The 12,005-nt window shown below is 49.9% G+C and overlaps 1 long non-coding RNA gene across 1 annotated transcript; it reads left to right on the top strand.

The window, feature by feature from the left end:
- The first annotated feature begins 2,720 nt into the window (after positions 1 to 2,720).
- Positions 2,721 to 3,528, top strand: LOC121484829. The gene is made up of 2 exons (XR_005986127.1): positions 2,721 to 2,987; positions 3,193 to 3,528. It is a non-coding gene; the product is annotated as an uncharacterized LOC121484829 (long non-coding RNA).
- Positions 3,529 to 12,005: the final 8,477 nt, after the last annotated feature.

The raw sequence follows: 12,005 nt of genomic DNA on the forward strand, positions 1-12,005 counted from the left end.
CCCCCCTTCCCTCAGGCCCTGAGAGTCCAATCAGGCCTGCTTCCCTGGGGAAGGTGGAGCCTGGCTCCCTGGATGTGGAGTCAGAGGGAACCTCACCTGTTCCGGAGTTCAGTCCCTTGGGCAAGCAGCTCCCTACCTACCTGTCAGATTCTGGAATCCGGGACTAGGGCAGAGGCAGGGACAGGAAGCCTTCAAACCTTTCTGGATATTTTCCCCCTCTCTCATGTCTTCTTTTAGCCTCCCATCACTTATAATGAGGATGACTATGGTTCCCGAGCACTGACACTGCCCCAGGCCTGGCCAGGTGCTGTCCGCTGGCCTGGCGGCTGCAGGGATGAAGAGAACCTTGGCCAGAGTCGGGCCAGTGGGAGGGGCCAGGCCTGGTGGGCGGCGGCCAGGCACCCAGCGTCCCTGGCCCAGGGCTGAGCTGAGCTCGAGCACCTGCGGGTCACTGGTCAGTCCCTCTGGCCAGTGCTGGCTGTCCTGCTGCCTCGGTCCCACGCTCCAGCTCCATCTTCCCGGCTCTCTCCTGCTGCGCCTGGTCTCGGAGCCTGGTCTCGCAGTCAGCCCGCGGCTTACCTGGTCTCCACCTCCTCCTGCGTCTGTTTCGGGCTCTGCATTGCTCACGCTTCGGCTCTCGTCCTCCTCTCCCCTCCGTGGTTCCGGCGCTCTCCCTCGCAGATGGCCTCTCCCTCTCTCTCCTTTCTCATTCTTTTTCTTTCCCTTCTGTCTTTCTTCCTCCCTGGTCCACCTCCCTCCCTCGCTCTTTGTCTCTCATTCTCTCAGTCTCTTTCTTCCGCAGGGTCTGTCTCTGGCCGGCTCCCTTCTTTCTATCTCACATCTCTGTCTCGCTCTCTCTTTCCTCCGTGCTCTCCCCTCCCACCCTTCTTTCTCCCTCCCTTCTTCGCCCCCTCTCTGCCTCTCTCTCTCTCTCTCTCTTTCTCCTTCCCTCTCTCCCTCCCCCTCCCAGCTCAGAGCCAGGTCTGGAGCTGGGGGTGGGGTGGGGGTGGTTCGAGAAGGGGCCCAGGGCTGGGGTAGCGACCTGCTGAGGAGGGGGAGGAGAGGCGGGCAGGGGGCGGAGGAGAGCTGGAGATGGGGGGCCAGAGTCGGGTCCGGCTCTCATCCCCCCTTCCCTCCTTCCCAACCTCCCAGACCCTCAGGCGGGGGCGAGAGTCAGGCCAAGGTGGGGAGGAAGGGGAAGGGAGGAGGCTGCCCCCGCCCCCCCACAACCTGGCCCAGAGCCCAGGCCGGGTTCCCAGCATGCCCCGGGGCTGCCTGGGGCCTGAGGAGGGGGTGAGAGGGGAGCTGAGAATCTTAAAGATTTGCCGGACCCGAGCGTCTCCCCACTCCACCAACAGATTCCTCCTTGGGGAAACTGAGACCCAGACGGGAGGGTCAGGACTGGTTCAAGGTCACCGGACACGGCGTTGATGGAGACTCGAACTCCCCGGGCCCAGAGGCCCGATTTGGGGAAGGGGTTGGCGCTGGACTTCCCTCAGGTCTGGGTCCCCCTCCCCCTCTCTGCAGACCCTGGGGAGCCCCCAAGGGTCAGAGAGCAGACCCAAACAGTCTGGCACTATGGCAACCAGCTGGCCCCGCCCCCTTAACCCCCGGAGGGCTGGGATCCAGCTGGGGCTTAAGGAGGAGGTGGGGACGCCTGGGTTCGGGGGAGAAAGGAGCCAGAGGCCCGGACTCCGTCGTTCCGTGAGGGGTGGGGGCTGGGGTGTGGACTCGCAGGTATGAGGGAAGAAGAGGCCGGAGGCCAGGACTCTCTCGGGTCCGGGGGTAAAGGGGGCTGAGGGTCCGGATTCTGAAATTCTCAAGGAGGGGGCTGGGTTGCGGACTCCCAGGTCTGAGGGAGGAGGGGGCTGGGGCCTGGAATCCCAGGTCCCCAAGGGAGCCTGGATGCTGGGCCTCTCCTCCGCCAGACATCCCCTGCCCCCGCCGCTGACCCTGGCCTGTCTGGCAGCCCAGACAACCTCCCCCCCTCCGCCCCCACCTCGCACGGCTCACCCTTGACCCCTCAAAGCCCCGCAGCCCCATCCCTGCCCCTCCCCCTCCCCTCCAGCCAGACGTTAACCCTTCAGCTGCCGGAGGCACCTCCAAGGCCAACCACTCTCCCTCCACCTCCCCAGAGGGCTCGGGCGGGCATCTCGCCATAGCGTCCTCCAGCCTCCGTCCGCATCCAGCTACCCCGGCCCCAGCTCTCTCCTCCTCTGGAATCCGGGGCCGTTCCCCGCCCTCTCCTCCGGACCCCAGGAATCCAGGCCCCCCAGGCCCCCTCCAACCAGGATCCGGGAGTCTGGGTCCCCAGCCCCCTCCTCGTCCCAGAACCCAGAACCCCAGGCCGCCGCGGCCTCCTCCTCTTCCTGGGACCCGGGGTCCGCGCCCCAGCCCCCCTCCCCACCCCCACTCCCCAGCCAGCTTTCCGCAGACTCACGGCTCCGCGGCTCCCGCGTCGGAGGGCAGGGGCTCCCCGGCCAGCCCCCAGGCCGCGCCGAGCCGGGCCGCCGCCGCCCGCTCTCCATCCTCTCCCCGCCTCCGCCGCCCGACGGCCTCTCCCCTTCCTCCCGGCGGCCCCGGCATCCTCCTTCCCTCCTCCCGACTCCCTCCGGCCCGCGTCTCCGCCCGGGACCCCGCGGGCCGGCCCCCTCCCCGGGCGCCCCCGCGCCGGCCCCTCCCCGCCGCCGGCCCGGCCCGGCCTGCCTCCCCCGGCCCCGGAGCTGGCCCCGGTCCAGGGGAAAAAATTCCATCCAGCCCCGGGGAGGAGGCGCGGGCGGGGGAGGGAGCGCGGGGAGGCCGGCCGGGAGCGTGACGCAGGGCGGAGGGAAGGGACAAAAGGGGCCGGGGCGGCGGGGCGCCGCGCTCCACTTCTCCCTCCCTCCACCTCCCGCGGCCGGCCCGGCTCTCCCCTCGCCGCTTTCTCCCGCGCCCTCCACCTCTGCTCCCTCGCCTCCCGCGCGGTGCATTCTCTCCTCCTGGTCTAGGTCTCAGTGTCTCTCCTCTTCCTCCTCCCGCCCCCCTCCTCCCTTCCCTCCCTCCCTGCCGCAGCGGGGTCTGCTCCCCTCCTCGCTCTCCCCCTTCCTGCCCTCCCAGCCTCCTTCTCCTCCCTCCGCTTCGGTTCCCCCCCGCCCCGCCCGCTGCCCGCACTGGGGCCCCAAAGGTGAATCAGACCCATATCTCCCCTTGCAGACGGAGCTCACAGTATGATGGAGGAGACAGCCCCAGACGCAGGCAGTTCCAATCCAGGGCGATCGGGGTATGACAGAGCCGGAGGCCAGCGGCCGTGGGAGCCCAGGGGCGCAAGGGGTCCTTTCAGCTGGAGGCTGCGGAAGGGACCTCCGGGAATCGGGAGAAGTTAGATCTGGGTGGCTGAGAAGGGGGCTGGCCGCAGCAAGGGCGTTCCGGGAGAAGGCTCGAAGGCAGGGAACCGGGGGCGATTCCGGGAGAACCGCAAAGCAGTCAAGTCTGCCTCGAGCCTTAGAGGACAGGAGCCCGAGATGCGGCTGAGGTGGTGGGCGGGGCCAGGCTCGCGAGCCTTTGGAAGGCCAGGCTGGGAACTTTCTCCCGGGGGTGACCGGGAGCCATGGACGGTTGTGGTCGGATCTGGGCGTCAGAGAGTCCCCTCTGGGGCCCTGTGGGGGATGGATGCAGGGGGAGGATGCCCGAGCTGGGCCTGGGACCTTGCGGACCTAAAGGAGGGGGTGGGGCAGAGAATGTGAGGAGGCAGGTGGGGCTGAGCACCGACAGACTGTGGGGGTGATAGGGAGGGAAGAGGTGAAGAAGATACCACACCCAGGAGTCTGGCCCAGGAACTGAGGGGACGGAAGTTGTTCCCAAGGGGAAACCAGTAGGAAGGGGGGACAGGAGAGGACAGGTGCCGTTCGCAGCTTGGAACTCCGTGGACTCGTGGGCCAGGGGACATTTAGGGACGACATTCAGACAGTGGTGGGTATAGGGTTCTGGGGCTCCCAGTGAAAAATGCACTTCCCTTCCACCCTGTCCCCCAGGCACTCAGTACTGGCTGGAGTCGGCTTATGCTTACCAGTGCCCCGTGTATCTTTTCAGACAAGTTCTATACATCTGTGCACATATATTAAGCCACCTCCTTTTTGTTGTCCCCAGCTGGCATCACATTATCCTACTCTTTGCTTTTTTAAACACTCTATCTTGAAGATCCTCCTATATCCACGCTTACAGAGCTACTTCTTTCATTTTAGGGGCTGTATAGTATTCCATTGTGTATTTACTTATTTGTGCTTATCCAATAAGCACCAGGGTTTGGTTTTTTTTTTTGTTTTGTTTTTTTTTTTTTTGGTATACAAAAACTAATGCTTATGCATATGTAAATTGCTTTTTTTTTTTTTACTGATTTCTTCCAAGCCTCTGAACTCAGATATTTGATAAATACTTGCTTCTAGGGATCCCTGGGTGGCGCAGCGGTTTGGCGCCTGCCTTTGGCCCAGGGCGCGATCTTGGAGACCCGGGATCGAATCCCACGTCGGGCTCCCGGTGCATGGAGCCTGCTTCTCCCTCCGCCTGTGTCTCTGCCTCTCTCTCTCTCTCTCTATGACTATCATAAAAAAAAAAAAAAAAAAAATACTTGCTTCTAGGTCTTTTAAATTTTGCTATTAATTACTAATGATAGGAACAATAATTGGGCAGCCTCGGTGTCTTAGCGGTTTAGTGCTGCCTTCAGCCCAGGGCCTGATCCTGGAGACTCGGAATCGAGTCCCACTTCACGCTTCTCCCTCTGCCTATGTCTCTCTCTCTCTCTCTCTTTCTCTCTCTCTCTCTCTCTCTGTTTCTCTCATGAATAAATAAGTAAAATCTTAAAAAAAAAAAAAAAGGAACAATAATGATGACAACACATACAACACATACCCTTTATTGAATGTCTAGTTCAGGACCAGTGTGGGCTAGGTATTTGTTATACATTGGATCATTCAGTCATCGCAGCAGTCTTAACTATTGGAATTGTTTTATCTCCGTGTAAGGATGAGGGAACCGAGGTCCCACATAGTAAGTTAGCCAAACTCACAAAGTGAATGAATGGCAGAGTTAGGTTTGAACTCAGGCCTCTCTGACTCCAAGTTCTATGCCTTTTCTTGGGAGGTGAGCTGTCTCTGCAAAAAAAAATATGCAACTTACTCGAGATTAGTATTTGGCTCAGTTTAGACTGGTCATGCACACAAACCTACATAGGATAAAAAGGACTTTTGCCCCTTGATTTGGTATCCAGAATTACTGTCACTCTGCATTTACCCCAGATGCCCTGTTGTCGGGACCGGATTGTCGCCATGTCCTGGCTCTGATCCCGTCATGTTGTGATTCTCCATGTCTGAGTCTGGCTCTGGGAATTCACTGAGGGCACGATCTAGGTCTGAGTCATCTCTGTGTCCTCACTATCACCCAGCACAGGGTGTGGCTCAGAGTAGGGGCCTAGGAAAATGTTCGCTAATGAATGGAGGGATGGATGAATAACAAATGGCTCTATGGGTTAGGCTGGAACTGGAACTTGCTTAAGCCTCTGGGATAAAAGAACATAATTCCCATTAGTTCCTGAAACATAAGGCCTCCATTCCCATTGATTAGTGAGTCACAGGAACCACTGTTTCCATCATTCCCTGATAATACAGAGTTTGCAAATCCCTTGGTACCTAAGACTCAATTGATGCAATTCCCACCAATCGCTGAGACTCGGGACCCACCTTCCCATCAGCCCCCAGGACCGAGGACACTGTTCTCATCAGTCCCTGGAACTCGGGACCCACCTTCCCATCAACCCTGGAGGCACAAAGGCCCCATTATCATCAGACATTAGCATACAACCATCAGACATTAGCATACAAGTTCATTCTTGTTAATCCCTGATACACAACATCCCTAATTCCTATACCCCTAAAACACAGGGACCACTAGTCCCACCCACTCCTGAGATACGAATTTTGCCATTCTTATTATCCCTTGGGACAGTGTGCCAGTGGAAAATAGAAACAGCCCACCCATCATCACAAGTCCATCCCCAAGTTCCCAGATTAGGAACTGTTAGCCAGGAAGATACCTGCCTTAAAGTAGGTCTGAGTCAAGAACTCACTGATTAATACTACAGAAAAGAAGGCCTCAGGTCATGAAGAACATCAGAGTAGCAGAGAATCCTTCCATGTGAAGGATCAACCTCAAACCCAAGATAATCCTCCGGTACCTCCAGAAAATCCTTCCACATGGGGGTTAAACTCCAAACTCAAGATAATCCTACAGCACCACTTAATCCCCACAGGTGCAATAATCCTTAGACTGGCAGAGCATCCAAAATACCAGATGATCCAAATGCAACATGCTCCCATTGCACCATTAAATAATCCGAGATGGGGCAGCCCGGTGACTAAGCGGTTTAGCGCCGCCTTCCGCCCAGGGTGTGATCTTGGAGACCCGGAATCGAGTCCCCGCGTTGGGCTCCCTGCATGGAGCCTGCTTCTCCCTCTCTGTGTCTGTGCCTCTCTCTCTCTCTTTCATGAATAAATAAAATCTTTGGGAAAAATAAATAAATAATCCGAGATGGACACTTGCCCCTCACAGAAATTGAGGACAGCTGCGCCTTTTCTGTGTGTGTGTGTGGAGAAGACAAAGCTTTATCCCTTTATTAACCTTTTACTGGGCTGGGGGGGGCGGGGATTCGTGTGAATTTTGGGCAGAATTTCTCCACAGCCCATTTCTTTCCATTAAGGCCATTTCTTCTCTTCTCTTCTCTCTCTCTCTCTCTCTTTTTAATTTTAAGATTTTATTTATTTATTCATGAGAGACACACAGAGAAGAGAGGCAGAGACAAAGGCAAAGGGAGAAGCAGGCTCCATGCAGAAAACCCGAGGTGGGACTCGATTCCCGGTTTCCAGGATCACGCCCTGGGCGGAAGGTGGCACTAAACCGCTGAGCCACCCGGTCATCCCCATTTCTTCTATTCTGAATAGTGAAGGGCCTTTAGCTGCTCTGTTCTTTGCATCTCTGCAAAAAGGTAGAGAAGGTGGTTCTGAGAGGTTCAAGGAGATGAGTGGATGGGGCTCTTGTATACTTCCCGTTCCTCTAGTAATGGAGCCTCTTTCCTGTGAGAAATCCACTCTACAAGACTAGTAAGAATGTTCTAGCACTAATTCTCCCTCCCTTCCTCCTCCAAAACGTGTAGTCTGGGCATGTGATCCAACACAGACCAATCTGAACATTCATTCATTTGTGACCTCCAACCCCCAACAGAACTGGTTAGAATCCAAGATTTTACTTTTTAATCCTTTTTTGAGATTTTGTTTTCTAAGTAAACAAAAAGTAATATCTACACCCAATATGGGGCTCAAACTCACAACCCTGAGATCAAGAGTCTCATACTCCATGGACTGAGCCAGCCCCTTCACTCTTTTATCTTGACACCTTATTTCATGTCTTCTAAAATATACAAGCATTTGTACACACATAGAAAGTTTTTGTTTTCCAAGAATAGACATATTGTATATAGCAAGGTGTTTAAAAGCAGATTCTGAAGCCAGGCTAGCTGGGCTTAAATTCTGGCTCAGCCATTTTCCTAGTTGTATCTCTTTATACCTCAATTTTGTCATCAGTGAAATAGGTGTGATAATTCACAGTACCTACATCACAGGGTTGAGATATGAAAATTAAAGGAGTTAATATATGTAAAGTACTTAAAGTGGGATCTGACACATAGTAAGCCATATAGAAGGATTATGTTGTTATTATTCCTACATAAAATAGCTAGCTCTTTATTTAATTTCTGCATACACATGCACAGCATTTTATAGAAATGGGACAATTTATACCTATGGAAATATTTTTACTACATTCTTCTTCCCCCTCCCCTTCTCTTTTTTCTTTGCTTTCCTTTTCTTACCTTTTCCCTTCTTGTACACTCCCCAGGTGCCTCTCCACCCTGAAACATGTATGGTATCTGTCACGGATTGAGTTATGCACCCCCTGCCCAAATATGTTCAAATCCTAATCCCCAGTATCTGTGAATGTGACCTTATTTGGGGGTCTTTATAGATGCACTCAAATTACAATGAGGTCATACCGGAATAGGGGAGGCCTTAAATCCAATGGCTGGCATCTTTATAAAGAGAGAAAGATTCAAAGATACAAAAGAGACACAGAAGGAAGAAGGCCACTTGAAGGTGGAGGCAGAGATCAGGATGATGCATCTGCAAGCCAAGGAAAGCCAAGGATTGCCGGCCACCACCAGAAGTGGGAAGAGGTCAGGAAGGAGCTGTCAAAGGGAGCTGACACCTGGTATCCAACTTCTGACCTCCACAACCATGAAAGAATAAACCGCTGTTGTTTAAGCCACCCAGTTTGTGGTAATTTGTTACAGAAATTCTAAAAAGCAAACCACATCCATGTTAATCTGTTTCCATACTAGGTGCTTAAGTAAACACACATACGCCCACGCATATGCGTGTGTGTGTGTGTGTGTGTGTGTGTGTGTGTGTATTTGGTTTACATTAAAATTCCATTTTGGCCTCTGCTCTTGTTCAAATTTTTCTGACTTCAGGCTTCGTTCAGTCTTTTGCGGGTTGAAACACTGAATGCCAGATTGAAGGTTATTCTTAGTATCCCTGAGCTTGCTGGATTCAATGAGTATGTGATCAGTTGGGTTACCATTGCATCTAACCAGCATAATAGCGTTAGGGATATTGAACAAGCCAGGTGGTTCCTAACTTAAGATCGTAATAGTCACTTTCAAATTTGAACACCCTGGTGTAATATGGAGTGAAAATCTTGTTTGTTCATTCATTCAAGGTTAAAATTTTATCAGTCAGCTGAAGTGTGTGTGTGTGTGTGTGTGTGTGTGTGTGTGTGTGTGTGTAATCACATAATTCCAGGAGTAAGATGCTGAAATAATTAATGATGATTGTGAAAGCCTGTAGACTGTAGGTTAGGTTTTTCAGGAAAAGGTCTCTAAAAAGAAATTAGGGTTTAGGATATTAACTGGGAGTTGCTGAAAGGTTCAACAGCCTGAAGGGGTTAGGTGGAGGGAACTAGGATATCTTAGTGGGTCCCAAAGGCAGCGCTAGAGCTGAATGCCCCCAGGCATGTGTCTCAAATTGTGGCAAGGGGACCAGGTCTTTATATTATACATTGACCAGGTGATGGATGTGGGCTGTCCCCAGGAAAGGGCTGTGACCATGGTGGGGCAGCTCCCTTCCCCTGAGGGCAATCTGGGAGGTGGGGAGAGGGTAACCACACAAAACTTCAAGACCTCAACACCCCCAGCAGCAACCTGAGACGGGAAATCTGTCCATTACACCATGACTTTTACATGCCCAAAATAAATCTTGAGAACTTCTGTGTAATTATACAAGTCAAGAAATAGAGTATGTTGGTGTGAATATTAAAGGTGTTTTATTTAGACACCATTAGGAAGACAATTTTTTCCTCTTGGAATTGACAAATGTAAAATATAAATAATAACACAAGGCAAAACAGCGAAGATCAGAATGAATGGAAATTCAGACATCGTTTTTATGGCAGGCTGCCTTCTTTGAAGAATTGTTTTGTATTCTACCATTCACTCTATTTTTAAAAATCTAGTAATTACAGTCGATTTTTTAGTTATTTAACTGTATTTTCAAAAGTATTACTTCACATTTGTAAAGATGAATTTTAAAGATTTTATTTATTTATTTGAGAGAGAGAGAGCACAAGAGGGAGGAGCAGAGAGTGGGGGAGACAGACAAGCAGACTCCATTCTGAACCTGTCCTGGGGGCTCCATCTCAGGACACTGAGATCTTTTTTTTTTTTTTTTTAAGATTTTATTTATTCATTCCTGAGAGACACAGAGAGATAAAGAGGCAGAGACATAGGCAGAGGAAGAAGTAGGCTCCGGGTAGGGAGCCTGATGTGGGACTCAATCCTGGGACTCCAGGATCACACCCTAAGCCCAAGGCAGACACTTTTAACTGCTGAGCCACCCAGGCATCCCAGGACCCTGTGATCTTGAACTGAGCTGAAAGTGGAAGCTTAACCAACTGAGCCACACAGGTGCCCCATGAAGATGAATTTTAAAAGTTTGACAATTTTGGTGAATTAAATTTCTTGAAGTGGAAATAAAACTCTAAAATCATGTATAACAACTATGATAAAACACTTTGATCCAGACATAATAATGAATGAAAAGAACAGGAGAAAAATGGAAAGTGTTAGAAATGAGATGCCCTAAATACATGTTGTTCTCACTAATCAAACTTCAAAACAACATATTTTATAAGAATGCTTTTGAAAGATTATATATAAAGTTTTGAGTCTATTGAAGCCAAAAGCTTAAATCAAAGCTGCCAAATTGACTGCAAAATACTATCAGCCATTTTCAGAAGTGGACGGTGAATGATTCTCAAAATTTACCCAAACTATAATTCCTACAAGTTCTTTCTAGAAAACATGTTTTGAATAATTCTGAGGGCACCTGGGTGGCTCAGTCAGGTAAATATCCAACTCTTGATCTCAGCTCAGGTCCTGATCTCAGGGTCATGAGTTCCAGCCCCACATTGGACTCCATGCTGGGAATGGAACCTACTTTTAGAAATAGAAAAAGAAAAATTATTCTGGATCTTATTAAATTGTACAGAGAATTACTGTATGTACTATATGTACTATTATATCTTGTACATGAAACATTTGGATATGAAGAAATAATCAGGTGTCTTTTTACCTGATTTAAAATAAATTTAACTATATTTCCAGTAGGTTGCTGTAATATTTCTGGGTCTTATGCATAGTTAACAAGATAGTGAATATGGTTTATGAAATGTATGTAAAGCAGAAAATCAGTGTTGTCATTAATAATGGAACAAAAATGGTGAAGGCTATGAGGGAATTAGAAATTACAGGCTTATTGTGATTTGTTCACACTCTTTAGTTGTGTGTCTGAAAGTGACTGGAGTTTAATACCAGGTAAAAGAATTACCAGCCACAAGCAGAAAGATGGCTGACTACTCTGTCATCATTCTTCTTCAGCCAAAATCAAACTCATGACATACAAGAGTCTCTGGAATTATATTCATATAGAGTATTCAAACAAAATGGCAAAGAAGCTCTTCCATGTTCAAATACCTACTTGAGCAAAAGAAGAGGTTTATTTATTTTTATTTATTTTTTTTTAGTAATCTCTATATCCAACATGGGGCTTGAACTTATTACCCTGGGATCAAGAATCACATGCTCTTCTGATTGAACCAGCCAGGTGCCCCAAGAAGAGAATTGATAGTATACTCTGCAATGACTGTACTAAAGTAGCAAGACTTACAACTGAGAGTTGCTTGCAGACCTATTGGTTTATTTGATAAACCTACTAAAACAGTAACCAAACCAATGTGCTTTGAGAGTGGAGGTATTTCTTTCTTCCTTCCTTTCTTTTCTTTCTTTCTTTCTTTCTTTCTTTCTTTCTTTCTTTCTTTCTTTCTTTCTTTCTTCTTCTTCTTTCTTTTTCTTTCTTTCTTTCTTTTCTTTCTTTCTTCTTCTTTCTTTTCTTTCTTTCTTTCTTTCTTTCTTTCTTTCTTTCTTTCTTTCTTTCTTTCTTTCGATTTTACTTATTTATTTATTTGAAAGAGAGAGCACAAGTTGGGGGAGCAGCAGAGGGAGAAGGAGAGCATCTCAAACAGACCCTACACTGCATACAGAGCCCAACACAGGGCTCAATCTCACAACCCTGAGATCATGACCTGAGCAGAAACCAAGAGTCAGATGCTTAACCAACTGAGTCACCGGTGCCATGAGAGTGGAGGTATTTCATAGTGATACATGTTATAAAAAGTTTGCCATTGTTCTCCTCCTACAAGGTGCTGAAACTGGTGCATAGTTATTGAGAACTGAGCTACAGATGGAAATTCAGACACCATTTTTATAGTGTAGGTAGCCTTCTAAAATGGTCCCAATGTTTTCTACTTTCTGATATTCAAGCCCTTGGACAATCCAACTCCCCCTTGAGTGTGTGGGTGGCATCTAGCAA

This window comes from Vulpes lagopus, chromosome 2, assembly GCF_018345385.1.
Source record: "Vulpes lagopus strain Blue_001 chromosome 2, ASM1834538v1, whole genome shotgun sequence".
In the NCBI taxonomy this organism is placed as follows: Eukaryota; Metazoa; Chordata; class Mammalia; order Carnivora; family Canidae; genus Vulpes; species Vulpes lagopus.